Raw genomic sequence first — 12,764 nt, forward strand, 5'->3', positions numbered from 1 at the left:
CGGGGGAAATGAATGAAGCCTGGGAAATGGGCCCCTTTGTAAGTCAACAGGGAGTGTGGAATTACCACCAACTCACCAGGTACTTAGGCAGTGATGGGTCGCTACTGCCCCCCCCCATGAGATTTGGCTTCTGAGCATGCGTCCTCAGGTGAGATTTTGCTTTCTGCACATGCACAGAAGCCAAATCTCATGCTGATGGGTGTGCATACACCTGTCTGGCATGCCCACCCACAACAGCCTCGGACGGCACACCGGTAGTAGATGCTTGGAACAAACTTCCAGCAGACGAGGTTGGTAAATTCACAGTGACTGAATGTAAACATGCCTGGGATAAACATATATCCATCCTAAGATAAAATACAGGAAATAGTATAAGGGCAGACTAGATGGACCATGAGGTCTTTTTCTGCCGTCAATCTTCTATGTTTCTAGATTTTTCATAAACGTCCTATACCATTCCGGACAAATGCTACCCAATCTCTTTTTAAAAACCTCCAGTATAGAGCATTTCACAACTGCAGGAGGCAATTCATTCCACTGATGAATTGTTTTTTCACTGTTGGGAAATTTCTCCTTAATTCTAGATTAGTTCCCTCTTTGATTAGTCTCCATCTGTCACTTCTTGTCTTGCCATCATGTGCTTTGGAGAATAGGTTGACCCTCTCTTCTTTGTGGCGACCCCTCAAATACTGGAACATTATTATGTCTCCCATATTACTTCTTTTCATTAGATTAGATCAGAGGTCAGCAACCTTAAGCACTCAAAGAACCAGAAAGGTCCTAACTGGAAGCCCCCTGTTCAGTTCTGGAGCCGACCAAATGTCGGTTCCCCCACCATAGAGTCTCCTCCTAGCACATAGAAGATTGACGGCAGAAAAAGACCTCATGGTCCATCTAGTCTGCCCTTACACTATTTCCTGTATTTTATCTTAGAATGGATATATGTTCATCCCAGGCATGTTTAAATTTACTGACTGGGGATTTACCAACCACGTCTGCTGGAAGTTTGTTCTAAGCATCTACTACTCTTTCAGTCAAATAATATTTTCTCACGTTGCTTCTGATCTTTCCCCCAACTGACCTCAGATTGTGCCCCCTTGTTCTTGTGTTCACTTTCCTATTAAAAACACTTCCCTCCTGAACCTTAATTTAACCCTTTAACATATTTAAATGTTTCGATCATGTCCCCCCTCTCCCTTCTGTCCTCCAGACTATACAGATTGAGTTCATCAAGTCTTTCCTGATACATTTTATGCTTAAGACCTTCAACCATTCTTATAGCCCGTCTTTGGACCAGTTCAATTTTGTCAAAAAGGAAGAAGGAAGCACAGCATCCTTCTTCCTCTGCAGACCAGAAATTTGTTTTCCCCACCATAGAGTCTCCTCCTAGCACAGCACCCTTCCTCCTCTGCTGACAAGAAATCTGATTTCCCCACCATAGAGTCTCCTCCTAGCACAGCACCCTTCTTCCTGTGCTGACCAGAAATTTGTTTTCCCCACCATAGAGTCTCCTCCTAGCACAGCACCCTTCCTCCTCTGCAGACCAGAAATTTGTTTTCCCCACCATAGAGTCTCCTCCTAGCACAGCATCCTTCTTCCTCTGCAGACCAGAAATTTGTTTTCCCCACCATAGAGTCTCCTCCTAGCACAGCACCCTTCCTCCTCTGCTGACCAGAAATCTGATTTCCCCACCATAGAGTCTCCTCCTAGCACAGCACCCTTTTTCCTCTGCTGACCAGAAATCTGGTTTCCCCACCATAGAGTCTCCTCCTAGCACAGCACCCTTCTTCCTCTGCTGACCAGAATCTGGTTTCCCCACCATAGAGTCTCCTCCTAGCACAGCACCCTTCTTCCTCTGCTAATTGTGTTAGCAAATACTTCAGAAGAAAAGGATTTAGGGGTAGTGATTTCTGACAGTCTCAAAATGGGTGAACAGTGCAGTCAGGCGGTAGGGAAAGTAAGTAGGATGCTTGGCTGCATAGCTAGAGGTATAACAAGCAGGAAGAGGGAGATTATGATCCCGCTATATAGAATGCTGGTGAGACCACATTTGGAATACTGTGTTCAGTTCTGGAGACCTCACCTACAAAAAGATATTGACAAAATTGAATGGGTCCAAAGACGGGCTTCAAGAATGGTGGAAGGTCTTAAGCATAAAACGTATCAGGAAAGACTTCATGAACTCAATCTGTATAGTCTGGAGGAAAGAAGGAAAAGGGGGGACATGATTGAAACATTTAAATATGTTAAAGAGTTAAATAAGGTTCAGGAGGGAAGTGTTTTTAATAGGAAAGTGAACACAAGAACAAGGGGACACAATCTGAAGTTAGTTGGGGGAAAGATCAAAAGCAACGTGAGAAAATATTATTTCACTGAAAGAGTAGTAGATCCTTGGAACAAACTTCCAGCAGATGTGGTAGATAAATCCACAGTAACTGAATGTAAACATGCCTGGGATAAACATATATCCATCCTAAGATAAAATACAGAAAATAGTATAAGGGCAGACTAGATGGACCATGAGGTCTTTTTCTGCCGTCAGTCTTCTATGTTTCTATGTTTCTATGTTTCTAACCAGAAATCTGGTTAACCCACCATAGAGTCTCCCGCTGCACAGAGTCCTTTTTCCACCATGCGAGGGGTCAGTAAATATTTTCATGGCCCTCTTTTTGACTCGTGCAGTATATAGATCCTCAATGGAAGGCAGGTTGGAAGCATGAATGCAAAGACAGCTGGGTCCTTTGCGTAAGGCATCCAAAGAAGGATGATAATTTGCCCCTCATGTTTCAATACACAATCCTATCCGCTATAAAAGGCCCTGGAACCATAACAATCAATTTATCCATCTAACAGCAGAGAGAAACCTGTGCTTAAACTTCTGGCGGTGAAGTCAATGGTGACTTTCACTCGCGTGAAGCGTGCCCATTAACTGTTCAATTCTGAAAAGGCCGCTAATTTAAGTGGTCCTCTCCCTTTTGCTTTGGATCGGATCATTCCCTCCCCTCTATATCTACTCTTGTAATTTATGCTCGACTGCAGAGACACAAATTACATATTATTAAGGTATTGAAGTCTCTCAGAGAATTTCACCTAATAATCAGTCCTAGAAAATTTCCTACAGGAAAACAGAACAGGCTTAGAGGTTCAGCCATCGTCTATAAATAGAATTCCTTGCTTTTTCATATCCAGAAACTATTCTACTTGTTCCATTGTTTAAAATAGTCCTGAGTGGAATTTTTTTTTAAAAAAAAGAGGGGGAGCTACCGTATATTTTATTAATTGGCTTCTCCCACACATAAACTTGTACAAAATCATACAAAAGAAACAAAAAAATCTATTCTTGGATGTGACCAGAGGTGGAATTCTGCAGGTTCAGATCGGTTCAGGCAAACTGGTAGCGCCGACTGTTAGTTGGTGTCCTATTTAGTAAAGTTTTTGTAGCTGGGCGCCAGTAATGGGTTCCAGGTTATGCTATCCGGTGCACCGTCCTGGTAGGGAAATCCGGGATGTACATGCAGCTGCACATCCCCGACACACACACCCATGAGTTTTGGCTTCTGCGCATGCGCAGCAAGAGGAATCTTGTGTCAGGGCGTCAGGGCGAGCGAAAGTTTGGCAATTTTCAGTGATTTTTTTGCTTCTACACATATGCGGAAGCAAAAAATATCGTTGAAAATCGGTGAAATCTTGCTCACATACATGTCCTCATATGACATTTTGCTTGCTGCGCATGCACAGAAGCCAAATCTCACACTGACAGGCGCATATACATGGATGGATGGATGGATGGATGGATGGATGGATGGATGGATGGGTGGGTGGGTGGGTGGGTGGGTGGGTGAGTGGGTGGAAGGATAGGTGGATGGATGGATGGATGGAAGGAATGAAGGAATGAAGGAAGGAAGGAAGGAAGGAAGGAAGGAAGGAAGGATGGAAGAAGGATGGATGGATGGATGGATGGATGGATGGAAGGATGGATGGATGGGTAGATAGATAGATAGATAGATAGATAGATAGATAGATAGATAGATAAAGAAATAAATGCGCAGAGCCAAAAAATGGGGGGGGAAATTAGATGACAGTGCCCACAGCTTGGCAAAACCGTCATGCGCGCAATTACGCAATCGGCAGGCTCCTACCAGAACGGAGCACCAGAGCGCACCAGTAGTAACCCACCACTGGTGCGGGGGAAGGGCATGGGTGTGGGAACTACGATACCTAATTGAAGTCTTCAGTGAAAAACACTGCAGTAGGCTTTCTTGTAAAAGTATATTTTACTTTTCTTCTTAGCAAATGTTTCTCTAAATAAACTATCACAATACTATCATACATTATCATTACATCCCCCAATGCAACCACCCACAAACCAGTAAGCACTAAACCACCAACCACTATAACAAACCACACACTACAAACACTTTATAACCACTCACTATAAACCACCCAGCAAAAGCCACTTATCACAAACCACTCACTATAACAAACCACACCCATGCAAGAGGTGTTACTCCTATGATATAGGTTACAGCCAATCAGGTTGCAGCACATTTAGCAAACCCATGGTTACATGCTGATTATGGCTTACATCAGCCTTTCTTATGGTTACAAACCATTTTCTTGCATTGATATATTACCTCAAGAAGACAGGCTCAAATTACAGAAAGTCCTGGACAGACTAACACAGTGGGCCCACACCAACAAAATGATGTTTAACATCGACAAGAGCAAAGTCCTTCACCTAGGCAGAAAAAACCCTGGACACACATACAACCTGGGAGAAACCCCTCTTAGCAGTAGCGACTGCGAAAGAGATCTCGGAGTCTTGGTGGACAATCAACTAAACATGAGCCAACAATGTGCAGCAGCAGCTAAAAAAGCCAACACAATCCTAAGCTGCATCAACAGGGGAATACACTCCAAGACCAGGGAAGTCTTAAGACCACTCTACTACGCCCTGGTCCAACCACACCTGGAGTACTGTATTCAGTTCTGGTCACCACACTTCAAAAGAGACATTGAAACTCTGGAGAAGGTGCAAAAAAGAGCAACCAAGATGATTAAGGGATTGGAAACCAAGACTTACGAAGAGAGACTGAGGGAACTGGGCATGGATAGCCTAGAGAAAAGGAGGCCCAGAGCGGACATGATAGCAGTCTACAAGTATACGAGGGGATGTCACAGAGAGGAGGGGATCACTTTATTCTCCAGGGCACCAGAGGGCCAGACGAGGAACAAGGGCTGGAAGCTGACCAAGGAGAGATTCAACATGGAGATAAGGAGGAACTTCCTGACGGTCAGAGTGATCAACCAATGGAACAATCTACCAGTGGACGTTGTGAACTCCAACACTCTGGACATTTTTAAGAGAAGATTGAACTGCCACTTGACTGGTGTACTATAGGGTTCCTGCTTGGGCAGGGGGTTGAACTCGATGGCTTCATGGTCCCTTTCAATTCTAACAATAAATAAATAAACTTATTTCTGACATGAACTAGGGGGTAATATGCAGTCGTGGGTTCTACTTACACTCTCTACCAATTTGCATTGTGCAGGGAGTGTGCATTTTGCTCCATTACTGGAGGTTCTTAGGAAGAGACTGGACACTCATTTGTCTGAAATGGTATAGATCTCCAAGCTAATGCCCTCACCATGAATGGCTTTATTGACTTCATTAACCTTGCAACAAAGCCAATTTTAGTTCTCCTTATGACATGACAATCCCACCACGCTTCAGTAAGACAAGACCGTTCTTTTAAACCTGCCTCAAAAGTAACAAGACTTCTGAACCCCCACCAAGGACTAGTGAATATATCCAAGAGTCACACGTCCTTCTACATCCAAAGATGCTGTTTCAAATTCTCTGTTGGATACGTCACAGCAGCCGGACATTATGCAAAAGCACCATTTGTGCTTAAAATCATTTTTATCAAGAGACTGCTTCGATCCGATGCAGTTCTGATTTCTCAATGGGTAGATAATTTGCAATTTAAAACAGCTCATTTCTCTGCACGGCTATAGACCAGTGACGCTTATTTCCAAGGCTGCATTTTTTAAAAAACGTTGCAGGTTTTGTTTATTTTAAAGAGCTATTTTTAATGTTTGCCGTTTCTAAACAACAAATAGTTTGCGGGTGTCTGTGGGCAAGATTTAAAGTCTGGGGTTTATCCGTTGTTTTCCATAACATTAAGGTTGGTGTGAATTTTACATTCTGTTCTTTTACACACACACACCTCTTTTTATTTTTTTAGCCTAGGTGGTTCCAGGTTTTAATCTGCGGGATACCACTGTCAGAAAGCTGCAATAAAAACACCAAATTTAACCTTTAAAGAAAAGGGCAAAATAGTATTTGACTTTAGTGGTTATATTCAGCAGTTGACATTAAAAACTACAGAAGGCGAAGCAATTGAGCATAGTCTGTTCAATTATAATTGCCTTTCAACTCACCGTAAAAATTCAAAACACATCAAAAGAGATCCAAAGATGACTACAGTGATGTAAATAAGGCAATTATATGCAGGATGTGCCATTTCAGAAAGCTGCCATTCGGTATATTTGTTGAAAGGTAATAGGAAAGCAATCATGGCCTTCCAAAGGCAGGGATTGGAAAACTCAGAATCAATCATTAGAGCACTTATGACGTTATGAGAATCTTAGGCAATTTAAGTAGAGGTAATACTTGACTTACAACAGTTCATTCAGTGACCCAAAGGCAAAGAAAAACCATCACTAGTCTAGACAGTAAATATCTGTAAGAAACAGTTGACCACACCTGTTCTGTCGGGCTCTCTGGTAGACTCCTCCCAAAAATTCACAGGTACAAATTTCAAACGCACATACGTTTGAAAATTCAAAACAATGTTCTTTATCATGAAAATTCAAATAAACTAAGCCCTCTTTTTGTATAGCAAAGAGCACTCGTCTCCAAACAAACTGGTAATTTGTACAAGTCCCTTATCAGTTCTGAGATACTTAGCTTGCAGCTGTGAGGCAATTCACAGTCCTTCTTCTTTCACAAAGTGAAACACACTTTGCTCTGGTTTGGTTTCAAAGCGGGGGAAAATCAGCACACAAAAAGTCAAAGTCAGTAAAGCAGGCAAGAAACACAACGATCAGATAATCCTCCACAATGGCCAAACCCACAGGCTGCTATTTATAGCAGCCTCACTAATTACCACAGCCCCACCCAACCTCAGGTGGCCTCATTTTCTTTGATAATAATCTCTCAGTTGTTGCTGTCTATGCATCGCTCTCCACATGCATGGCTGTATCATTAACTCTTGTTCTGAATCCAACGAATTCAGCTAGATAATTGATCTCCTTCTGAGCTGTCTGCCACACGTTCCTCCTCCCTGTCACTCATGTCTTCTTGGTCAGAGGAACCTTCATCAGCAGATTCCACAGGGGGCAAAACAGGCCTGCAGCATGTGGATGTCTTCCCCACATCCACAGTCCTTGAGGCAGGAGCTGGGCCAGAGCTAACCACAACAACACCCAGACAATATATAAGTGAGGATTTATGGGTAAATAGGTGTGGAGTTCCAACATTTGTAATGGTGGAAGTCCTAGATCTGGGGTTCCAGAAATGCTTTGCTGACAAACTGATGTTATCCCTTTAAGTTCATCGAGCAGAGATGCAGCTGTCTAAGGAAAATCTGAAGACTGTGAGTGTGTTTAAAAGCAGACAATTAGATCACTGAAGAATGTTCAATTTGGCTTTGGCTTTTGGCTGTAGCCATTCGTAATCTCTTAGGCAATTTAAACAGGAACACTGCCAAAATGGAATGAGAGACTGACTTTGTTTGTAAAAATCATTTTAAAACAATACACGTGTTTGTTTTGACATCTTTGCGAGTGGGTTTTCCTTTGTCCCGATCCAATTAGTCCCAAAGCAGAACAATTCCTTGATGAAGTATTATTTTCTGCTTAATAGTTTGTCTGGTGTTCATCCCTGCTTATCTGGGTGTTGTTTGTTTGTTTGTTTGTTTGTTCGTTCATTTGCTTGTTTGTTTATTGGACTTGTATTCCATCCCTCTCCGTGGACTCAGGGCGGCTCACAAAATATCAAAAGAAAAATATTCAATAAAACATCTGAAATCCAATTAATATAAATGACCAATCTAAAAAAAACATTCTAAAAAAAGCTAAAACAGATTCAGACTACAAACATACCACATACTCATTGGCCAGAGGCTAGGGTCTAGTGACCCCAAGCCTGGCGGCATAAATAGGTTTTCAGATTCTTGTGGAAGGCAAGGAAGGTGGGGCAGTATGAATCTCTGGGGGAGTTGATTCCAGAGGGCCGGAGCCCCCACCGAGAAGGCTCTTCCCCTAGGCCCCACCAAGCGATATTGTCTAGTTGACTGCGCCTGGAGAAGGCCGTCTCTGTGGGACCTAACCGGATGCTGGGATTCATACGGCAGGAGGCGGTGCTGCAGGTAATCTGGTCCGATGCCATGTAGGGCTTTATAGGTCATAACCAACACTTTGAATCATGTCTGGAAACCAATTAGCAGCCATGCGGTCTGCAGAATGCTAGAGACACATGGGCACAATTTGGCAGGCCCATGACTGCTGTCGCAGCTGCATTCTGCACAATTTGTAGCTTCCAAAAGCTCTTCAGAGGTAGTCCCATGCAGAGAGCATTGCAGTAGTCAAACCTAGAGGTGATAAGGGCATTAGTGACTGTGAGTAGAGACACCCTATCCAGATAGGGCCGCAACTGGTGCACCAGGCGAATCTGGGCAAATGCCCCCCTCGCCACAGCCGAAAGATGATGGTGCAATGTTAGCTGTGGATCGAAGAGGACGCCCAAGTTGCGGATCCTCTCTGAGGGGGTCAAGAGTCCCCCCCCAGGGTAATGAACAGACAGATGGAGGTGTCTTTGGGAGGCAGAACCTATAGCCACTATAGCCATTGAGTTTGAGCCTGTTAGCACCTATCCAGACCCTAACAGCCTCCAGACACAGGCACATCACTTCCACTGCTTCACTGAGTGGACATGGGGTGGAGATTTATAGCTGAGTATCATCAGCATACTGATGAAAATTCACCCCGTGCCCTCGGATGATCTCACCCAGTGGTTTCATGTAGATATTAAACAGCAGGTGGGAGAGGACTGATCCCCGAGGAACCCCACAAGGGAGGGACCTAGGAGTCGACCTCTGACCCCCCACTAACACTAACTATAACGCTCTCTACATGGGGCTACCTCTGAAAAGTGTTCAGAAACTCCAGATTGTGCAGAATGCAGCTGCGAGGGCAGTCATGGGCTTTCCCAAGTATGCCCATGTTTCACCAACACTCCACAGTCTGCATTGGTTGCCGATCAGTTTCCGGTCACAATTCAAAGTGTTGGTTATGACCTATAAAGCCCTTCATGGCATCGGACCAGAATATCTCCAGGACCGCCTTCTGCTGCGCGAATCCCAGCGACCGGTTAGGTCCCACAGAGTGGGCCTTCTCCGGGTCCCATCGACTAAACAATGTCATTTGGCGGGACCCAGGGGAAGAGCCTTCTCTGTGGCAGCCCCAGCCCTCTGGAACCAACTCCCCCCAGAGATCAGAATTGCCCCCACCCTCCTTGCCTTTCGTAAACTTCTCAAAATCCACCTCTGCCGTCAGGCATGGGGGAATTGAAATATCTTCGCCAGGCCTATATAATTTATGTATGGTGTGTTGTGTGCATGTTTTTTTAAATTATGGGTTTTTAATTTCGTATTATTAAATTTGCGTTGTACATTGTTTCTATCACTGCTGTGAGCCACCCCAAGTCTACGGAGAGGGGCGGCATACAAATAAATTAAATAAATAAGTAAGTAAGTAAGAAATAAGTAAGAAATTAAACATCTCCCCCTGGGCACGTTTAATTTATACATGGTATGCTTGTGTGTGTGTCTGTTAGTATATGGGTTTTTTTAAATCTTTAAATATTTTAATTAATTGGATTATTTATGATTTGTTTTCACTTGTTGTGAGCCGCCCCGAGTCTTCGGAGAGGGGCAGCATACAAATCCAAATAATAAATAAATAAATAAATAAATAAATAAATAAATAAATAAATAAATAAATAAAGCAAGCAAGCAAGCAAGCAAGCAAGCAAACAAACAAACAAACAAACAAACAAACAAATAAATAACACCGACTGCGACCGACCGGAGAGGTAGGAGGAGAACCACCGTAGGACGGTGCCTCCCACTCCCAACCCCATGGTTGATGGTATCGAAAGCAGCTGAGAGGTCAAGGAGTACCAAGACAGAGGATAAACCCCTATCGCGGGCCCACCAGAGATCATCCATCAGCGCAACCAAAGCAGTTTCCGTGCTGTAGCCGGGCCTGAATCCTGACTGTCCAGGGCCCAGATGGTTGCTGGAACGGATACACTCTGGTTATTTTTGTTTCTCAGCTTTTATTATCTCTTTTGAATGGTGGGCGAATGTGCTTTATCTCTATATGTTTATTGATGGCGGATTTGTCTAAACGCGAAGCTTCAATAATTCCCTGGCAATTTTTGGACTTGGTTTGGATGCTCTGTTTCCCAGGAGTCCAAAGACGGAACACATCCCCCCCAGTAGCTGACAATCTAACATTTCTCTTTCCCACCATAGCTATTGTCTTCTTAATTGGAGCTTTGGAGAGAGACCATTTCCACCGAGAAAACAATGCCCCAAAAAGAGGTCCTGCTTTTATCACACAACATCTGCTTTTGAGAAAGGAATATGTGTTGTTTGCCAAATGCCTATTTTATCCAGCTATGCAACATCTGTGCGGTGCAAGGCCTTTTTTTTTTCTCAACTGTTCCCCGGTGCAAACTTGCGCAGAACAACGTCGGCATCTGCTATCAAAACGATGCAAATGCTGTAAAAAAAATATATCCTTAACATTTTTTCCTGTTACAGTATATACCATATTTTTCGGAGTATAAGGCACACCGGAGTATAAGATGCACCTTAGTTTTTGGGGAGGAAAATAGGGAAATGAATCTGTTAACCAGGTATTCATTTGGCTAGCATTCTTAGTCTGGTCAGCTCCTGCACATTATTTTATTCCCTGGTTAGGGCTTTAAAAAATACTTTATTTGGAGAGAGTAACAATGAAAGAGCTTGCAAGCTAGTAAGAGCTGGGAACGTTGCTAGCACCCTAGAAAGAAACATTTGAAGCAAGTAGAGCAATGGAAAAAACCCTGGAAAGACTTGGGGCTTGGAAAACATTCTTCACAAAGAGTAACAATGAAAGAGCTTGCAAGCTAGTAAGAGCTGGGAACGTCATTAGCACCTGGAAAGAAACATTTGAAGCAAGTAGAGCAATGGAAAAAACCCTGGAAAGACTTAGGGCTTGGAAAACATTCTTCACAAAGAGTAACAATGAAAGAGCTTGCAAGCTAGTAAGAGCTGGGAACGTTGCTAGCACCCTAGAAAGAAACATTTGAAGCAAGTAGAGCAATGGAAAAAACCCTGGAAAGACTTGGGGCTTGGAAAACATTCTTCACAAAGAGTAACAATGAAAGAACTTGCAAGCCGGTAAGAGCTGGGAACATTGTTAGCACCTGGTTAGGGCTGGAAAGAAACTTATTCGGAGCAAGTTAGAGCAATGAAAAAACCCTGGAAAGACATAGGGCTTGGAAAACATTCTTCACAAAGAGTAACAATGAAAGAACTTGCAAATACAACTGTTTTTGTGAAAATAAAATTTTTATGTAACTAAATTAATTAACAAAGAGTGTACAGAAGGCGGTTAAAAAAACAATAACAATAGAGAAGACATTGATAACCAAAAAGAACAATAGTGAATGCCGATTATTTCTATACACCAGAAAATAATTTGATATTCAACAAGATTGTAACTTTCCTCCTCTCAAGGGGATAATGATGAGTTTTTTTTATGTTATTTGTCATATTATTATTATTATTATTATTATTATTATTATTATTATTATTATTATTATAGCAGCTTCTATTTTTTCCCTTTTGATTTTAATATTCCTTTTATGGATATTAAAACAACCATCTTTTTTTAAAAAAAAAAAAGGGAGCCAAAAAGAGGAAGAAAAAGACCAGAAAGTCAAACCCTGTAAAAATACCATGTTACATAAATGGAAATCTTTACTTCTTAACTCCAGCTTGGCTAGAAAACTAGTCTTTATTACAGAAGAAGAACTATGGCAGTAAGAAATAGTGTTATTAACCTGTCCGTTCACCTTCACTGCTGAGATCTACACAAGTGTAATGATCATTACTATGTCAATATAAAAGTAATTTTGTCTCCCTGAGCATTTCTGTCTTCTTGTCCACTTATTGGGAAACTGACCAGCATTTGCTAATGGAGCCAAACAGAGACTCTCAAAGTGAAAAGCAACTGCAAAATGATGCTGTCCATATATTAGTGTTGCCTTGAGAAACCCGCTACTTATTTATGCCTACGATGCAAGCAATTCGGGGTTTCATCCTGAGTTCACCTCCAGGTAAACTGCTAAGTCAAAGCATATTGAGGAGAGGAGGGGAGGAAAGGGGAGGGAGGGAGGGAGGGGGGAGGAGAGGGAGGGGAAAGAGCAGGAGGGGAGGGGAAGGAGGTGATAGGGTAGGGAACAGTCGGAGAGAAATGGGAGGAGGAGAGGATGAAGGGGTAAGAGAGGAGGGGGAGGAGGGGAGGGGAGAGAAAAAGGGAGGAGAGGAACTGAGAGGAGGGGAGAGGAGAGGAGAGAGAAGAGAGAAGGAAGGGGAGGAGGGGAGAGGAGAGGAAGTGGGAGGGGAGTTGAGGAGAGGGAGAAG

At 43.0% G+C, this 12,764-nt stretch overlaps 1 protein-coding gene across 1 annotated transcript in view; it reads right to left on the reverse strand.

Annotated features, from left to right (window-relative positions):
* DLG2 (discs large MAGUK scaffold protein 2) overlaps nt 1-12,764 on the reverse strand; it is a 1,028,485-nt gene that overhangs the window by 865,464 nt on the left and 150,257 nt on the right. The gene's annotated exons all lie outside the window — the stretch shown is intronic.

This window comes from Erythrolamprus reginae, chromosome 4 (genome assembly GCF_031021105.1).
Source record: "Erythrolamprus reginae isolate rEryReg1 chromosome 4, rEryReg1.hap1, whole genome shotgun sequence".
NCBI lineage: Eukaryota > Metazoa > Chordata > Lepidosauria > Squamata > Dipsadidae > Erythrolamprus > Erythrolamprus reginae.